The following is a 21743-nucleotide window of genomic DNA, read 5'->3' on the forward strand; positions in this document are numbered from 1 at the left end:
ATAACAATATATATATAACATATAATATATATATATAATATAATATATATACCTTATATATAATAATTATATATGTATATATATGTATGTATGTATAACTGAATCACGAAAGTTAGGAACGTGATAAATCCATAAATAAAGATATATGCCACGAAGGCATATATCTTCATATATATACATGGCTACATAGTGAGAGTGAGAGCATTATCGAAACAGGTTTAAGCTCAATAGTAAAAAGGCAATGAACATGGCCCAATTACAATTATTTCTACCTCTCAGTTGCAGTATATTCCTGTCTCGAGGGAAGAATAGGCCTACTCTTCCCCTCTCGCTATCATTTTCAAGTGTTGGTTAGGCTAATGCAGCTCTTTGTTTGTTTATTCCATATACTGGTCTAACCACGAACCTAGACTAGAGAGATGACGTGTTCGCACACACACACACAATATATATACATACATATACTATACAGAGAAAGATACCATAGCTATTGTCAAGTACAGGACAAGAATGACAATGCGACTAGGTCCCACCTAGAGAGGTTTTGTCGATTTGATAATACATAAAGCTCAAGTTGAATACCAGAAGTCTAATGGCAGGGCAAAAACACAAATACCAGGAAGGGAATTATAGAAGATCTATATGTAGATAAGATCAAGGCCCTTGGATTAGATTGTGATGAAGGCGAGAAAGAGATGGCCTCGATTTGTCTCTCGAACAACCCCTGGGAAAACAGTAGTACTATGTGGTAAGAGTAGCCAGAGCCGTACCCTTTCAGTTTCCAACAAAATAATTATATAATAATAATAATAATGATTACCGTGTGTCCACAATAAGCTAGAACACTGAAAAACAAGTCGGTAACTATATCGGCCAACATAGAATATAGAATTTAGGTCTAAGGTCAAGCAATGGGACTTATGAAGTCATTCAGCGCTGAAATATACAATGACAGTAAAAGGTTTGAAAGTTGTAACAGGATGAAGACCTCGCGGTTGCACTATGAACCTTACTGGTAGGAGAGGGTGGAAAGCGAAATGGAAGAATGGGACTATGAAAGGAGGTACAGTAAAAGGAACGAAAGGGGCTGCAGCTAGGGGGCAAAGGCACGCTGCAAAGAGCTTCAAGTAATGACGACATCGGACCCCATGAGTTGAGCACTGACGACACTAGCACCCTACGGGGTGAAAGCAGGTTTTACTGTACCGTGGACGCCCACTATCACGCGAACCTCCCTCAAAAATAATTATCTGATCTCCGAAATGTGTACACTCGACAAACACAGGCCAAAATACTGTCGTAGTATTCTATCAAGTTTCCACGAAGTATGAACGTACAAAATAAACACCTACTACTTGAGACTATCCTAAAACTACTTGAGACCATTCTAAATTCCACTATATAAAAAATCTTAACCAGACAAGCACACAAGGCCGTTATACTATATAAATATAATTACACGCATTAGATATATAATATATATATATATATATAATATAATATTACATATATATATATATATAGAGAGGAGAGAGAGAGAGAGAGAGAGAGACCGAGATGAGAGAGAGGAGAGAGAGAGAGAGAGAAGAGAGAGAGAGAGAGAAACCTTTGTTACCGAGTGGTTTGATTCCAGAGCGAAGCAGAGCGACTTCGGCAAGTTCAGTTGAAATACTCTGAACCTCGGATGAAGCTTTGCATGCATAGAAACTAATGTAACCTGCTGGCTAATCAATTGTGATGAGTCGAGCTCTGTGACTGATCACCTTAACTCAAGCCGTCCCCTTTGAAACTAAGTTGTTATATATATATATCTTATATATATATATATAATATATTATATATTAAATTATTATTATATATATATTAATATATATATATATATATATATAATCAACTTAGTTTCAAAGGGGACGGCTTGAAGTTTAAGGTGATCAGTCACCATATATATATATATATATAATATATATATATTATATATGTATATATATATGTATCTTATATAATATATACACATACAAGGCAAAATCGCTCCGAAACATGCTGTTCAGTCCCAAAGGAGACGATAAAACACGTTCTGGAGAGAGAGAGAGAGAGAGAGAGAGAGAGAGAGAGAGAGAGAGAGAGAGAGAGAGAGAGTTTGCAACAATTTTTTCCAACGGCATACTCGAATCCCGCTCACATTGCAAAGGCCTTTAAATGACGAAGCAGATGATCACAAAGACTTATTTTTAACAATCTCTGGGCACTGTGTTCGACAAGGGCTTAATGGAAAACATGGAGCTAAAATCGAAGGATAGCATCGCCAGGCCAAGAGGAGGAATTCGGAAGCGGCCATAAAGACTAGGAAGAAAAGTTATGGCTCCATTGGTGATGTCATCAAGACTCCGTCCAACTAGACATCTACCCAACGACATTTCAGAGAAGTTCTTGGTTAAACACATGTTCGAAGTTAACCAGTTCAACGAGAGCGAGAATGCAAGCTTGAGTTGCCTCCTTTCAACAGAAATAACAATATGAGGGTTGCTGATTTATCACACACCTTACAAAGAAGAGCAAAAACTATATATTCCTGACAGAAAGCCAAAACTAATGTGCCAAAAGTAAGTTATATTCCGGGAAAAATATTGATCATCGCGTAGGCATACATAATAATAATAAGAATACTATCCAACAGAGAGTGACAAGAGGAAATAACTGAAATTGGGTTGCTACTTTAAAAAAACAAAAGTAAAATTTGGAACAATCGGGTTCGGGAGTTCTCTTACCAAGTTGACTTGGAAACTGGGGCGATAATAGTTTGGGCCTGCATATAATTACACGTAATGACACTAATAACAGCCATCCGAATACCTGGCAGAACGCTGTACTCTAGCAGCATTAATCTGACGAAATTGGGGATGAATAATCTTAGCACAAACATCTACAGTGGTTTTTTTGGAAGGAGGATGTGAGGTGGTGTAAGTGATACGGAAAAAAACGTTGTTATTTATAACAACAATCCTCACTAACTTAATCTTGTTTACTTTGGTTTTATGTACAACCCTTCACAGGGATGGTCGTTTCTTATATCTTATAATAATAATAGTCTTTTAGTATTTTCTCATCAGCATCGTAGCTCCTGAAGAATAGGAGAGTCTTTAGTTCTCTTTTAAGTTTGCTTTCTTATTATTATTAGTCAAAGCCATGATCCGTATTATTTTTCGCCCTTGATACTTGTTATTTACATACTATGCACTTATTTCCATCATAAGTTTTATGTTGTCTTATTATTGGTTTTCTTTTCACAATTTTTACATTTCAAGGTGGTGCCAGTACTTGGTTATTTCTACAATTTGTTGCACCATGACCAAATTCCTCAGATTTATAGCATTGATAGGGTAAACAAGTTATACACATTGCAACGACTATACAGCGTGTATATACTATATATATATATATATATATATATATATATAGTATATATATATATATATATACATATATCTAGGATATGCATACAACTGGTCATATATATAGACAGTCTTTCGTATTTGTGGTATGCATTTGCTGATATTGTGTTTGCCATCTTTGGCTATCATTTCCTTTACAATTTTCAAGTAATCGTCTTCAGAAATGAGAGTACGTACATCAGGTGATACAAAACTGCTGTTACCCACAGGATAACCAAGAAAAAGTTCATGCAAGAAGAAAGCAAATTAAAAAAAAAAAGAACCAAAGACACTAATATTCTGCAGGAGCTACGATATTTATGAAAAAACAGAAAAATACTATTATAAAATATAAGAAGCAACTTAATTCGAAAGAGTACAAGGGCCCGCCAGAGAAGGAATCACCCCTATGGAGGGATGTACATACAACCAAACAAAGTGAACTAAATGAAAAAGTAATTTGCATATAAGCAACAATTTTTCGAATTAAATGTACACAAAGTCCTTTCAAGCAGTAAAAATAACTTTCACTGTTCGAAATATTACTACTACTGTCTGGGGCAAATATCATTCTTAGCTGTCAGGACCTGCTGGACTTTCTAAAATGTCTACTAATTTTGGTTGCTTACAAACATTTTTTCGATCTCTCAAAAGTGATATTGAAAGCTCCTGAACATGTGCACCCACGAACCAATGATCTGATCACAGGCTGTCTAGGAGAAAACATTTCTTGGGCTATTTCGTCTCTTAGCTTAATTAATATCTACACCTAAAGCTGCCTCGACCATCGTCCGTATGATGCATAGAATATTACAGGGCTCTAGAGCTTTACTTGATGGTGCTATAAATTCTGCCGGGAGTGTCATCATCTATGTAGGTAATCCGAGAGAGAGAGAGAGAGAGAGAGAGAGAGAGAGAGAGAGAGAGAGAGAGAGAGAGAGAGAGAGAGAGAGCAGCAACTTGACTTCTCTACTCAAGGTAATGCTGGTAAATGTCAATAAATGCAAACCACCACCAGAAAATAACATAGCTGTGATGTAAAATTAATGAACAAACAAAAGTTGTAGTTGACTAAGTGTCCAAAAACAGCATTGGTAAAATTGATCACTAAAGACATACGTAGATGTAAAACCTTATCCAGCACACAATTACATATAATAACCGACGAGGAATACCTACAAGTCCATCAAAAATGAAAGGGAAGAACAGGGGAAAAAAGGGATAAGTAGTATGAATAGAAGCACAAAAGAAAACGGGAAGAGAGTTGGATTCGAGTGGCCACCCTCTTGGTACCGTGAGAAATACTGCTCACGAACAATAACCTTGGGGATATATTAGCAGGTCAATAGACCCGTAACGAGAGACGACAGTCATGGGTCAGGTCATATTGTAAAGCACACAGTAGCCCATTGAGAGACAGGCAGGCCTCCTTTACCCAAAAACTGTTAGGCCTAGGCAGACATTTGAGAACCATGTTTGAATGGATGGATCCTAGATATTGGAGTCATGGATTTTCTTGCCATGTAAGTGGGGACATAAATAACGAAGGGGGTTCACTAAAAGTTGGGTTCAGGATCATCTAATATTCCACGGTTACGGAATTGTAGTAACGAAAAGGAAAACCCACAACCCTCACAAAAGTTTAAGAAATTGCAGGCGTTGGTTGAAGTGTGCGCCTCATATGGAACACAGCAGTCCCCACACAATATATATATATATTATATATATCTATATATATAATAAAGAAAAATAGTTTAGTACATATAATCATCAAGGCCAATGGTGTCCCATACAATTATTTTCCCACCGACATGTATGCACACACACAGACTCTATTATATATATAATATATATTATATATATATATAATTATATAGATCTATATATATATATATATAATATGTGTGTTGTGGTGTTCGTGTGTGTGTGTGTGTAATATATAATATGTATATAATATATATAGATATATATATTATTTATAATATATAATATGTGTGTGATGTGTGTGTGTGTGTATATTATATATTATATGTAATTATATATATATATATATCTATATATTATATATATATATAAATACTATAATGTATATATATATATATATATATATATATATATATATATATATATATATAAAACTGCTGCAATGGTCATGAACAATTGCGTCGACTTTTACCAATATCAACCAGATAAGGAAATAGCTTCCCAAAAATCTGGGATGGCAGAATATGATACTTCTTAACTGATAGGCTATGGAAAGAAAGAAAAAACCATTATGTCACTATTAAAGTCTCAGGTGTGTTTCTTGAACCATATCTGCAAGATTTATCATGAGGGTATTTACCGGAACGCAATGAAAAGAATCTCACAGGGCAGCCCAATGCTTATGACAACAAACTGACCAAATGGTTACGGCCGTTAAAAACTTTACACATTCCTAATATGTAAATCTGAATTTCCATTTCTAGTCCAGAACATCAGTAAATGTGCTGAAATGGTAAGCGATTCATCTAGCTAAAAGACAACGGTAATGAGCCGTCGGAAATTAAGAGCTTCGCTATACCATCAAATTTAACTGAAATTATCCAAGTGCCCCAGAATATGACACAAGCACAATATGAAACCGCCATGGAGAGAGAGAGAGAGAGAGAGAGAGAGAGAGAGAGAGAGAGAGAGTCTATAGTTCTCAAGTAACTACTACACCGACACTTACCTTGCCGAAGTTCAAATTCAAAAGACGTGAAGTAATCAACTTGCAAAGACGGCTACAATTCCTCCTCAAAGTCAGCTCCCGGGCCTTGAATGTATAATAATCCACGTGTCTCGATGCAGAAATGTATGTCTGTTAAAGCAGGTGTTCTGTCTGTACCCTAGAGTAAATGGAGATTTACCTGTAGTCACTAAAATCACTCCACGGGCTAGCTATATCCTGGCGTCATGATTTGGGTACTTCTAACGTGACACTTTCCTTTAAACTTTTATAAAAATCACTCAGCAAGACTTTAAAGCAGTAAATTAAAATGCAAGATCCACAAAATCCTTCATGAATGACAGAATGAACGAACTTAGCAAAATTCACTATTCGTTATCAAATATTTAAAAATGGTGAAGTTGGCCATCGCAAGCCAGACGACATACCAACACTTCGATGGTCACTCGCACACTGACGTTCGCTCCGAGTCGGAGGCGAAGCGTAGCCAGCTGCAGCCTTGGCTGCGTTCATTCTCGCGCCACACACCAAGCGTTCATCAACCACTACTTTCTGCGCGTAACAGACGTTCGTTTGCGTTTGTAACATATTCAATTGCATCACAATATTGACATCAGAAGTACAAATGATCTTTTTGGCTTTTAATCTATGAAAATGTGAATTTTATTCACTTGAAGATTGTTTACTAACGTTTGGTCCGTTTTTTCTAAGAAACCGGTTTAATCCCAATGCTTGAATACCACTCAATCATAACAGCAGCCTTAAAGTAAATGTCTGTCGAAAAGCACCTGAGATGCAAAACTCACACTATGTCACGTTACAAAAATAGTTCCTAACAATGTAAAGTTACGGCCAAGAAACCTTGCAAGGAATCGAACAACGTTTCAAAGGAAGACTTTTTAGAGGACGGACCTTCGCAACTGAACGAGTTCGCCGTCTCAGCCACAGCTAGGAGAGTGATGCCAACAATCACAACAAATAACAATATAACGCAAAAATTAATATAATTTAATGTACATGTTGACTTATGATTGCAGGAATATGGCGGAATTTCTGTTTATTACATAGAAAACTGAATAAGAATGTATCGGAAAGAAAATCAGCAAAGGTTTAATACCATCACTTAGCGTTGAAGTCCCTTGTCGTTTATAACCTGAACTCCTACCCCCCCCCCCCCCCCCCCCCCCCTTACCCTTACACCCAACCTACGATCACCCCGTGTTCTCGGCCCTCGCTAACCCATTATCCTTCCCACTCCACAGGTAAAAGTCTGTCCCTTCGAAAATCCTTCAGTGCTAGGCAATGGGTTCGGCTGAAGAAATGGAGAGCATACTTCTTAGGAATACTTTTAAATGTGCAGATGAATTCGTACGCAAATACCAAGAAGATAAAGCTATGCTTGGCGCCATCCAACCTCCAACCGTAGTAATTATTCCCTCCTGCCCCTCCCGCAGTTTTCCCTCCACATCTCCCCTTAACACCGGCCCCCCTCCCCCAACACCCTTTTCCCGCCAGCCAGGTGTTGCCTTGTAATTTCGAAGGACGACTCCGGGCTCTTTCTTTCTCCCTCCACTCCTCGGCACAACTACGGGGTTTTATCACAACAACAATGTTGCCGTTCGACTGCGCCAATGCATTCGTTTATCCCAGGACCCGGTTTATCCTTTTGACTAAAATCCCGACGCGTCAGTTCGGGGAAAGGAATTCCGACAGAAAATGCTTTTGTACGTTTTTTGATATTTGCACAGTATCGAATGGTCGCTTGGAAGTGGGTACTTATTTATCATCCCAGTGAGAGAAAAGGATAAGGTAATGAATGTATCAAAATATATGGTAAATATACTTGATATGAGCTGAACATTCTTTACAAGATGCAAATGTTAAAATCTCACGTACCTCAAAGTAGAATGAACGATAGAGGATGCATACTAACCTAAATGTTTTGAATTATTCAAACACCGCTGTTCTAGTATTTTCAAAACCTACTGGTGATGGATTTTGAACAGACTATTCGTTTCTATTTCATTTTAGCAACTTTAAAGCGAATAATACAACCTAGCTGACGAAGAGGGGGGTAGAAAATTTAAAAGGTCTGTAACAGTTTCTAGATTCCAAGGCAAAGTTTTCAGAGGTAATTCAGTCACTTCCTTGCAACTTTAGGACCTTTATTTTATTTTATTTATAAAATCATCAACATCAATATTCATGTCAAACCAATTTCATTATAGTGCTGAGTAATCCCTATGGATTCCATTGCTTGGCTTCAAGTCTAAATTTCAAAGTCATATTCCATGAGGGTAATATGGGAAAAAAAACCTCCACTATTGTTTTCCAATTCGATCTGTTATTTATTTTAACCACAAGAACAACTTCTTGGGCTATATTTTTGGACTTCCCACTGAAAACATTAAATCCAGAAGGAATAACTACAGTAAAAATAAGCCAAAATATAACATACGTGGCGAAGAGGGAAAGAGCAGAGTCGAGGGCGAGTCGGAACTGAATAAACAGAAGTAGAAGGGGGGGGGGGGGGGGGGGGGGAAGGCGAAAAGAAGAACGAAAAACTGGCCACGTGGAATCTGCCGCCGCCAATTCCAGCGAAGCAAAAGCAAGCTTCGACTTTTCCACAAGATGGATCACAGAGATTATCGATACCATTTTGACGAGCAGAAATAAAGATGGTGCCATAATGGCATTATCTTAGCTGATGACGCAAAGAAGCCCAAGTTTTAAATATATTTTTTTCATGTGCAAATGACGCGCTACGACATTTTTATTTCCACTCATGTAAAATTGTTTCATCTGTGCTTGAATTTTTATTCTGCCTCAGTCAACTTTGCTTTTGTTTTTACGTTGTGTTCAAAGAAACGGACTGCAAAATAAACACGACCGAAAAAGTCGGGAAGGACGAAAAGCTTTCATCAGTGAGGAAAAATTTAGTCCCTGAAACATTCTCTCTCTCTCTCTCTCTCTCTCTCTCTCTCCTCTCTCTCCTTCTCTATATATATATATAATATATTATTATACTAATAATATAATATATAAATGATATATATAATATATATATTAATATATATATATTATATTATATAATCAATTTAATAAATGTATATTGTATATATATATATATATATATATATTATATATTTATATATATATTATATATATACATATATATATATAATATATATATTATTATATATGTAAATATTATATGTATATAATTCTTAAATGAATATATATGATTATAACATATAAACTATAATATTACATAGACATATACATAAAACACACACACACACACACACACACACACAATATATATATATATATATATATAACTGCATATATATATAATAAAATATAAATATATATATATATATTACGCAATATGTACATGTGCGTTGGAGCGAGAGCGCGCGTGTTCATGCGGGTTTTCGTGAATTCATGCATTTCTCTGTTCCTCTTCACACTTAAGTGTAAAGACCTTTAAACTCAACGTCCACCCGAACAAAAGGAAAACCACCAAGTGCACCAATAAAACCTCTCTAGCAAAACCAGCACAAAACCTGAGTGTATTAGAGGTAAACCCATAATCAGAGAAAATCCCCTACACTACGAGGCTAAGGATTAACAAACCTCATCTCCGGATCCAAAGAAGCTTCGGATATTAAGAAGCGCTCTTGTATTTGTTGCGTCTCTGTGACGCTTTCCTGTCTTTAGGTCGTTAACAAGAGGAACATTAATGACTCTGCTGCATGTAGCGAACTATAAATAATCTAGCATAAATGAAATGGCGTCACATGCGGTCGGTTTTCGTTTTCTCCGCGACTTTCAAGCATCTTTCTGCCAAACTCAGCATTACGTAGCCAATCCAGGGGAAAGACATGAAACCACGCTTCTTCAGTTCTTACTCAAATATTGACTTCTACTAGAAGAGATACGTGAAAACCTGAATCGTCTTTGTATATTATACAGCACGTGGTCCAGAGGGGCTCCGATCTCGATTCCCTTTTCAAATATGGAATGAAGTAAGCTCTAAAAGTTTTGGAAATCATATAGGGCCTGAAAAAAAATGGGGGGGGGGGGGGGGGGGGGCACGATCACTCTCGAAGGAGAGAGCGTTAAATTAACTACAGAAAACGTTGGAAAGATGCGAATCGCCATTGAGAAAAAATCTAAGATTAAGAATAACACCATAAAACCACTATAATAGCTATTTCAAATCAAAGCAGAGGAAAATGCCTGCGGCTATCAAATGCAAAGCAAACAATATTTATTTTACGATTAAAATAAGAAAATAAGAGGCATCAATTGTATGGCAAGAAGGTTTTGTCTCTAAACGGGAAAAAAAGAAAATTCGAACATAACAATACTTACATTGTGACCGAGATAGCATAACTTACAACAATTTTTCTGAAATCCTGTCACTTCTCACATGGTCTACCAGGCGAGACACTTTTATTTGTTCCTTATGCTTAACAGCTTTCTTGAATAAACCTTTATTCCAGAACCGGTTAACGAAACGCAAAAATCCCAAGCAAACGTTAGATGGTAAAGGGGTGTTTGTTTACATAAAGAAGCTATTTACTGTCTTCGGCTAAAGGCTGACGGAATGGACAAGTTAACGTCACATCTAGATGACACCTGAAGGAACTTATAAAAGAGAGAGAGAGAGAGAGAGAGAGAGAGAGAGAGAGAGAGAAACATCAACCTTTCATTCCATCTTTTATATCTGACATGATCAAGTCGTCTCTCCCCCTCTCCATGAGGGCGGCATATCCCATTTTTGTTGCTGCATCATAAAGTTTTACTGAACATTACAAAAGCTTCTGGGGCACTCGTTTAAAATGCCTCTCTTTATTGCTCTCCGCCTCGTCTGCGGGAATCTCAAGACTATTGTCCCTCCCCACTGCAGACAACACGTGACTCTCTACAGATTCCATAGTATTATTATTATTATTATTATTATTATTGTGCAAATATTCATAGGAGTCATGACATTACAAATCAAGATTCTTTACGAAAAATATTCATTATATAAAAAAATAATATACGCAGACATATATACTAGCAAAGATAAAAAGCTAACAAATAAACCAAAAAACACATAACCATACTCATAAATTGAACACAATTTATAAACAGCAATAGGTCACAAAAACAATCATCTCTTGGCTCAATCGCCTAGAATCCCCTTCTTGAGAGAAGCTCTTGAAAACAAGAGCCATGCTGGCACGCTTAGGCTAACTCCATCCAACAACTACAGAATCAGAGATTAGTGTCGTCTGTAGAGATTCTGTCAATATCCCATTGGTGCGGGTCTGCTGCTGCTGCTGCTATTGCTGTCAGTTAAAAGAATCTCGTCTGTAGAAACCCCATGACTGTCATCTGCCTCACAGAGCTTTCATTTATAGCCTTTAATTCTCACAGTCCACCTTCTGACGTTTGTTTGCTCAACTTCCACGGTCATATCTCCTTACTGCAGAGCTTCCTTCACTTTTTTTTTTTTAGTTTTCTGTACAAGAAAACTATTGAGATGGCTAAAATTTTAGATCTTACAAGTTACTGTGGCTAAAGGGCTGCAAATTGGTATGTTGATCATCCACCCTCCACTCATCAAACGTACCAAACTGCAGCCATCGAGCCTCAGTAGTTTTTATTTTATTTAAAGTTAAAGTTAGCCATGATCGTGCGTCTGGCATCGCTATGTGCCAACAACACTGACCACTATTGAGCTGTGGGTGAAATTTACAAGGGCAGCGGCTGAGAGTTTCATGGGCCGTGGCTAAAGAGTTTCACACAGCATTACATGCTGTACAGAAACTCGATTATGCCGAAGACACTTCGGCGCATTTTTTACTAGTTTTTAATCGGCGGAATTCTCCTGGTTGTCATTTTCTCGTAAGCTGTTACATGACGATGACGCTTTGCAATTTCTATGACTTCTTGGTCCGATATTCTTCTCTACATTAGAATGTGTTTACAGAGCTTCAACGACTCTATTTCTAGTAATCAGAGCTCAGTACCTATTTAAGAGGCAATTAAAATTAAAATTCCAGCCTTGTAAAATTCTTCATTGGCAATTCTAGATTTAACATCTCATGGTCTTCACAGATGCTAAAGACCTCCATTCTCTCTCCGCAAAATAACTATAGCTCTATAAAACTTAAGAAGTAACGACACTGACGTTATTCTCTCTCTCTCTCTCTCTCTCTCTCTCTCTCTCTCTCTCTCTCTCTCTCTCCGAATAACGGCAAATCAGGAGCTTACAACCAACGGGTTTTAATAATAGCCCATGGTCACCTTGCGATCATGTTACCAAAAGGACAAAGCTGGAAAGAACTCGGCATGGACCCTGGTATTTGAAAAATGGCAAGAATGTTCGCCTGTTTTCTTTTCTTTCCTTTTTCTTTCACTCTCCCCAAATTCCTAACGAACTACCTCTCTCTCTCTCTCTCTCTCTCTCTCTCTCTCTCTCTCTCTCTCCAGGTTAAGTTCGTGTTTTTCTCTTCTCCACCTTTTCTGGTGGAATCTATTAGAGTTTGTAATGTGTTTTCTTTGAATAATAAGAGAAAATTTATACATGCCAAGAATCAAAGACTAATTGATTGGAACGATTACGTTTACGTAACAATTGTATAATATATATATATATATATATATATATATATATATATATATAACATATATATTACATATATATATATATATATATCTTTTACATTAACAGAAATCATTACAATTTAAAATAGGATTTCACGTAAGTGGACAAACAAGCTCTTCAGAACAAATCCATACGGGAACAAGCAACATATTTCTATGACTAATACACCATGTAGAAATAAGATATATAGCAACATGTTTGTGTGCATGTGTGCGACAGGGAGAGATTTTTTTGTATTTGTACGGTAACTTCCGAAATGCAGGTTTTACAATATTCTTTGTTGTGAAAGAAAATAAATCTTTGGTTTGATTTTAATATTTACCAAGAGATAGATCATAATTGATCCGAGGAGGCATGTTATTCTTGCGAAGAGAGGTTTGGGCCCGCTCTGCTCAAGGCACAGGACGAAGCAAGGTCGAAGAATCCCGGAATATTTTCAACGGCTCAGGTCATCGAGGCAGCTTTACTTGAGAGGACACTTAACCTCACCCTAATTCCAGGGTTACGGAAACGGGATTTAGTGGACGAGGCCTTCACCGAAATCGCCTTGACTCTCCATTTATTGTCAACGATTAACTGGTAGGATTAACGGATGGTTTCTAAATTTTCCTCGTGTTTTTGATGAAGGCGGTCATGTTCTTGCACGGGCTTTTTCTCTGTATGTATTCTCGCTCGATTCTGTTTTTTTTTATTGCTCTTCACTTCTCCGCTAAAGAGAAAAATCAAATTTTATTTGGTCTAACGCAAAATACCTCAGCATCTAAATTGGATATTTAATCATTACTAACCTATGAATACACCGTTTATACTTTTTAGAATAACAAAAGTTCTGAAAATGACAATAGATAGTCATATTGTTTGATTAATTGCATTACTGTATAAACAAGTATATCGGCATAAGGCCAATGAAATATAATATAATCTATATATATATATATATATATATATATATATATATATATATATATATATTATAATCTATATATATGTATATATATAGATAATATATATTATATATATTATATATATATATATTATATATATAAATAAATAAATAAACTAAATAATAAATATATATATTATATACATACAGACATACATACATAAACACGCATACATGTACTATATATTAATTATGTAAGGAGGTGAGAGTGTCTTCTTGACACTCTTTGACGGCAGGAGAACAAGTGATGCTGAAAGAACAAGGGCACGACTTCACATCACGAACCTGAAGATCCCTAAAAGCCAGGGATGAAGCCCTTTGGGCCAGTAAGAAATTAGAGCCAGGGTGTCACCCGTATTTGCGAAGCCCTACCAGGTTTTACCTTCAGTTACTTGACACTTCGTTCTAATTAAGAGGATGAATTAGGGTGGATAACGATGTCACCGTCAGGTTTCTAATCGCGACGCAAGAAAGAACGAGGGCAACGCACATGCGCGCTCACACACACACACACACACACACACACACGCACGCACACACATACAGGAGAGTGGAATAAGTCCTGTGTCAGGCAACTAGATTTTTAAGTTGCCGTCGTACGAGATATTGCCCAGTGGCCCTATTCGAGATTTCTATTGCATTCGGTGTAAGAATAGAAAAATTCTGTTTGTCGTCGATAAATATAGTGTAGTTTCGTAAAAAAAAAAAAAACTTGCTACAAGGACAAAGGAAAATGAGTGGGTATAGCCACATATGTTACGGGGGAGGGGGTTGTTTACCGTTGACCACTTGGCAGCTGCGCTGCTTTCTGACTTTTTCCTTTTCACCCGTTCCCTTTTGTTTCTGCTCACCTAACTGTACATCTTCTTCCACTTGAAACTGGAGCAAAATTTGCCCCAATCTCGAGTTCTTTCAAAACCGGATCTTTTAAGCGAACTCCTCGAGTTTCCTTCTGCGAACCATCTACCATCTTACAGTTTAAGTCACACTTCCAAATCCAGCTTCCATTTCCATCTTGTGTTTCTGGTATAAAAATTCTTGCCTCATTCCTATCATTGCACTCACTAGGACGCTCAAACTAAGATATACCGGCAAGTAATGCATTTCATCTTGCAAGGTCATGCAATACCTGCCAAGCTACTTTTTGCAACTTCGCAACACGTGCTGAACCCAGAGGCAGCTGCCCCAAGAGGGGACGGGGCGGACGCTGGGTCTTCAATAAAAAAGAAGAAGAAGAAGAAGAAGAAGAAGAAGAAGAAGAAGAAGAAGAAGAAGAAAATTGGTGCTGTCGTTACTTGGAAGGTACGATAACTTTTTCCCTTCTTCTTTGTTTTCATTTTCAGAACATTCATGCGTGCAACAAAGGTTCACCCGAGTGCCCGTATGGAGTGAAAAAGGGAGGGGACAAATTTGAACGAAGATGAAAAATACATATGGAAAAGGGGAAGAAAGAAAGCAGAAAATTGTGAAAAAGAATAGATGAAAAGGCCAAGAAATAAAATCTGGAAATAAGAACAAAACAAAGATACTAAAAAGGAATATATACAAATATCACATAAAAGGAAAACGTGCGAAAGAAAATATTAAATTCACCGGTAATATAAAACAAAGGAGAATATCTAAGAAAATTCGATTCAAGGGTAAAACTCCCGTTTCAGTTTTTGGAACACTACGACCAACAAAAAAGGAAAATAAAAATTAAAGTTAGCAGTTTCATTCCTCCTCCAGGAGAAGCAGTAACAAAGTTTAATGAATACTAAAGTGAGTAATAAAACCTCCTGATAATACTTAATTAAGAATTCTCAGAGCTTCATATTTTAATAGATTAATATGCAAAGTGTGTGTGAAAGAAAAAGCTGAATTCAATAATAATAAAGTAATTAAGAACAACAGAATTAAAAAAAAATATTAAAGGCAATAAAATTTGTGATTCAATGAAAGTAAATAAAAAAAATGAAACTAAAGAAAGCGAAAATAAACAGGGTGAAAACGACGTCAAATTTCTGGGTACTGTAATAGAGGAGGACCCGGCAGGGAAGGCAGCTGGCTTGCAACAGCTTTTGCTTCTTGCCGCTTTGCAGCAGCTGCTCTTTTCACATGATATCTCACTTGCTGATGGATAAAACTTGCATCCACAGGAAGCTGTTGAAATACACGGACGGCCTCACAATGATCCTTACATAAACATGAGATTACGCACAGCATTTACATATACGTGTAAAAGAACTCGTATAGCTCAGGGTAAATCGGGTAAATCGTATTTATACGTTTCCTCTTCCTCTTATATATATATATATATAATATATATATATATATATATATATATATATATATAGATATAGCTGAGAGTGTCATCGAATGAAAGAAATATTCCTGATCTCGCTAAGCTAGCAAGCGACTATCAGGTACCTGATTTACTAAGTAAGTAAAAAATACGAGGTGCTAATTTTGCTCCATCTCACCTGCGACTAGGATTCGCTTCATCCCGCTAGTGAGCGGAGTGTCAGAACTATACTAGACTAAAGTGCCACTGATATATATATATATGAACCAGATACGTATGTAATGGGTAAAATAAACACAATGTCCTTCCAACATCACGAATTCTTCGCAATTTTTGGATACAAGTGTCGCTACAAAGCCCTCTTTCTGATACTCCGGGCATGGGTTCGAATCCTTCTGCAGACATCAAGAATTCTGCATATTCTTGCATTTGAACCTCGGGCTTTGTAGAGAACAAGCGTATGAAAAAAGTGCGCAAAACTCCGGATGTCAAGAAGGTATTGTGATTATTACTCTCACGTATCTGGTAACAAGTGGCCGTGATTTTGTGTATATATATATATATATATATATATATATATATATATATATATATATATTATATAGGAAACTCTCAAAGGAAAAGGTGAAAGCAAAGATCGTAGACCCTGAGCTTTTGTCTTTATTTAAAGACGTGATCACAGTAACAGAAAAGGAGAAAACGTACAATACTGAAACATTACATTCGTCAGGTAAATAAAAAAATACATGCATAAACAAAGAGTAGAGACTAACTACCCATAAATTGCTATGTTTACGTATCAGGTCATATATCAAACAGCCCACCGTTATGAAGAATAATCACTATGTTGTCTTACGAGGGAAAACAGCTCTTTGTTAACTGTTTGTTCTTTAAGTCTCTATGTTTTTTCATAACATTATCAACTGTATAAAATCCAGGACGTTCTCTTCTCTGCTACTGTGACCAGGTCTTGAAATAAAGACAAAAGCTCAGGGTTCTACGATCTTCTCCTTCACCTTTTCCTGCAAGAGCTTACTTATATTACATTGTATATATATATATATATATATATATATATATATATATATTTATATATATATATTATATATGTGTGTGTGTGTGTGTGTGTGTGTATACATATATATATATTATATATAGTATATATATATATACTATATATATACATACATAGATACTATATAGTATATACTATATATATATATATATATATATTATATATAAATATATATATATATAAATTCTTTATTGGAACTAATTGCCGGCTCTTACATCATCAGAGATCTAAAATATATAGTAAATAAACAAAATATAAAAACACTTACTAAAATAAGATATAATTAAGCACATCAGAACTAACTACCAAGACTTAAAATTGGATAGTTCAACCTACAAAAGCATGTATATATATGTATATTACTGTATATGTGTGTATGTGTATTACTTAGTAAAATATTGTTTTGTCGAGACCAGGTTAATATAAACCCACTGTATAATACGAGAAAGCCACAACATTACAACCAACACATTACCAAGGACAAGAATAGGATTATGAGCGTCAGCGAACCAAACACACTTAAAACACCAACAGCAAACACCAAATATGGGTATACACACACAAACACAAACATGAATATGTAATCATTATATAAAAGAAATCGAGGCTCTATATTTACCCTTTTGCTGCTTTTCATTCTTCCTCTCTGATGTCACAAAACGAACAAGAAAGTAAAATGAAAAAAAAACCTTTGTCCCCGACTTCATTTACAATATGCAAATTAGGTTCACATTAATATTTATTAGCACTTTCAGGCGAAGAAAATGACTTAATGTAAAAATAATGTCTTTCCATGACGTTCATTTTCATATATCAAATATTCATGATAACTGCCACTCCTTAACGTCAGCACATAATAGGGAACAAGACGCCAACGATATTCTATTCTCAGGGGGAAAATAAAAGCAAAAAATGTAGGATCACAATATTCTTTCATGGAAAACACACCCATATCTACCTATCTACCAATCTAACTCTACTTTATATATATATATATATAGATATATATATACCCTATATATATATATATATATATTATATATATAAGTTCCGGAAACACGACACGAGTGGCTCCAGAGAAACAAAAAGCAGAACAGTTATAGAACAGTTATAGACACATTCACATTTGAACAGGTAAATCGTGAATGAACGTTCTCTGCATGAACTTCTAAAACATCAGCTGCTTCGTACATCTACAAACAGTGCTCATCAGTGGTGAGTCAAATCCCCTGAGAAAATGCACCATTCACTTTTATCTCGAGAGCACTCTCGCCATTCCCGAGTATTTAATTAAGCCCTGTCTTGCTATAGTAGATTCACATCAAGAGTGCATCTGATGTTTAGCCCAGTCCCTTACGACGCTCCTGATTGGCCGTTGATAAGCCAATCACAGGAGAGTTTCCATCCCTCAAGAGAGTCTGAGAGTTTCCAGCCCTATGATTGGCTTACTCAACAGCCTATCAGGAGCGTCGTAAGGGACTGGCCTAGACATCAGATGCACTCTTGATGTGAATCTACTGTAGTACCTCATACACTCCCACTACACAACACTTCCTGAGTCTTCCGCGTCTTTCCTGACACTTCTGAAAAATAAACTTCTCACTACCCTACCGCCCTACACGCGTTTAACATGACCAGACCATCTCATATGTTGTCCAATAGTTTCACATATGCCGAATTTTTCATAATTTTTAAATATCTCCACATTTTTCTTGTAATAAGCATGACGCGAAAGTTCCTTTCAGCAATTCACAGTCCTTCCAATTCGACTGGATGTTATTTTATTTATAGTGTGGGGTTCCGGGTTGCATCCTGCCTCCTTAGGAGTCCATCACTTTTCTTACTATGTGCGCCGTTTCTAGGATCACACTCTTTTGCATGAGTCCTGGAGCTACTCCAGCCTCTAGTTTTTTTCTAGATTCCTTTTCAGGGATCTTGGATCGTGGCCTAGTGCTCCTATGATTATGGGTACGATTTCCACTGGCATATCCCATATCCTTATCTTATTTCTATTTTCAGATCTTGATAGTTATCCATTTTTTCCCTCCCTCTCTTATTATTATCATTATTATAATTATCATCATCATCATCTCATTATTATTATTATTATTATTATTATTATTATTATTATTATTATTATTATTATTATTATTATTATTATTATTATTTAGAAGATGAAACTTATTCATGTGGAACAACCACAACTGGAGCCATTGAGTTCATAATATTCAAGCTTTCAAACAAAATGGTGTTCATTAGGAGACGTAAGGCGAGGTTAAGGGAAATACACATGGATAGGTATACAACTGTACTGTACACTTGTACGATACAATATACATACACGGCATGCATAACAATGCCTGCTTGTGTGTGTCAAGAGAGAGAGAGAGATAAGAGAGAGAGAGAGAGAGAGAGAGAGAGAGAGAGAGAGAGAGTGTAGAAACGTCTATATTCATTACTGCTACCATACAGTATTTAAAGGGACCAATTAGTTATTTAATAGGATCCAAGAAGTGGATGCCTCATCTCCCAAAATTGAACGAGATATTTTGATACTAATGAGAGATTTTAAGGCCCCGAAATATAGTGCTATGAACCAGTTAACTAGGTAATGTACACACGCACGCACGCGCGCAAACACACACACACACACACACACACACATATATATAATTGTAATAGTCGTGATTATGGTGACTCAGACATCATAATTTCTTCATATTTCTTGCACTTGGATCTCAAGGCTTTGTAGTGACAAGCGTATTAAAAAAAAGCGCGAAGAATTCGAGAAGTCAAGAGGGCATTGTGGCTATTACAATAACATAAGAGAGAGAGAGAGAGAGAGAGAGAGAGAGAGAGAGAGAGAGAGAGAGAGAGAGAGATCGAACATTCTTGAGGGAAATATAAGATTCGCGACATCCCTCGAATTTACCAATCCTTCTCTGAATGTTAGTCATTTGAGAGAGAGAGAGAGAGAGAGAGAGAGAGAGAGAGAGAGAGAGAGAGAGAGAGTCATGGATGTCGACCTATTTAGGAGAGGATGCAAAGCTACGATCAGTTGCGTATGTTTTTATACACTTGTGTTTTATTGACATATTTTATCGCTCGGTACTTTTTCGTATTAATATATCACACTATTTCTCTTCTCTCGTAGGCGGGAATTTTGACTGGTGGAAGCCTGCTTAGAAAACCTTGCTGCTATGTGTGTATGCGTGCTTTTGTTGAATCATCATCATCAACAACAACAACAACAATAATAATAATAATAATAATAATAATAATAATAATAATAATAATAATAATAATAATAATGCTTCAACCAATGACCGATGCTTTGCAATATATTATTAGGCAATACTCGTATATTACTATTCTTCCTTTCCAAACTAATCAAATTTACAATTTCTGCAGCTCCACAAAATCTATACAAGCAAAAGCGCAATCTGAACCTTGTAATCATTATGATGAAAAGTCGCACTGAATAGATGCGACGTCTCGAGACGGTACGGGAATAGGTATTCAAGTTCTAGAGTATGTCGTTTATTGAAGTAAAAAAAAAAAAGGGTCATAACAAGGAATCAAGTCAATGAAAGGCTTCGTTATTTCCAGATTTACATAATATACGTGAATAGGAGCTGCCTTGCGCACTGGCCTCACGAGACATAGATGTGTGCCCGATCCCAAAAGCTTTTCAGTACCTGTGAGCGAATGTGCTTTGTTCAAGCTACAACAACGTATTCCAGGTATCTCAGTTTCTATTCAGATAGGTCGTGCGCGCGAGCGAGTGAGCAAGCAAGCAAGAGAGAGAGAGAGAGAGAGAGAGAGAGAGAGAGAGAGAGAGAGAGAGAGAGAGAGTTAACTGGTTGGGTTGAGAGAAATCATTATAATAACGTGGCTCATGAAAACTGAAACTCAATTTTTGTCAGAATTTAGTTTCAGACCCTGATTCAGACGTAGGATCTTATACTAGGTCCTACATTGACCGTTTCTTGAGTAACCTCACAAGAGGATATGTTAAATCTGTCTGGAAACACTGAGATATTACAGGAATCTGTTAGATTTTTGTCACTGAGGTACAAATATTAAATCTTGGCGATTAGGCCTCGTTACGAGAAACTGGCCTGCTTATGAAATTTCCGAGTTATCCACGCTACTAAATAACATACTTGCCCAGGTCGGAAGCACAAGGCGAATGGATCATAATTAAGCATCAGACTTCAGCAACAGATTTTCACGTTCACCAAAGCAATTATGGACAGTCTCATACATTGATGTTTTGTGGCACCTTGTAGCCGCGCATCTTCCAACAAGTCATGGATGTTACTCAAAACTCAGCTCCAATTTGTTATTGGTACTGACTACTTGGTGCAAAATTTGGCGTCGCAGTTGCAACGTGATGTAAATTCCGCCATTGAAATTTATCAAATGGTTCAAAATCTACCCACAAATGTTGCTACTTTGTGCAACACTTGTTGCAATTTGCTGAAGGGGACAATAAAATGTGTTTCTTTAATACGTCTTCATGGATTTTTAGAAAACTGTAAGGACATTGTTTAGAAAAAAAGAAAAGAATGTTTTACACAATCGTTTTCGCTTTTGTTATTGGAACACCCTGATGGTCGTTACCGTTTTCTCA

General features: G+C 36.5%; 1 protein-coding gene across 1 annotated transcript in view; it reads right to left on the minus strand.

The window, feature by feature from the left end:
- Nucleotides 1-6595, minus strand: part of LOC135202572 (uncharacterized) — a 109652-nt gene extending 103057 nt beyond the window's left edge. The window contains exon 1 of the mRNA XM_064232070.1: nt 6142-6595. The gene's annotated coding sequence lies outside the window, so the exon portion shown is untranslated. The remainder of the gene's footprint in view (nt 1-6141) is intronic.
- Between the last annotated feature and the right edge of the window lie 15148 nt (nt 6596-21743).

This window comes from Macrobrachium nipponense, chromosome 30 (genome assembly GCF_015104395.2).
Source record: "Macrobrachium nipponense isolate FS-2020 chromosome 30, ASM1510439v2, whole genome shotgun sequence".
Taxonomy (NCBI): domain Eukaryota; kingdom Metazoa; phylum Arthropoda; class Malacostraca; order Decapoda; family Palaemonidae; genus Macrobrachium; species Macrobrachium nipponense.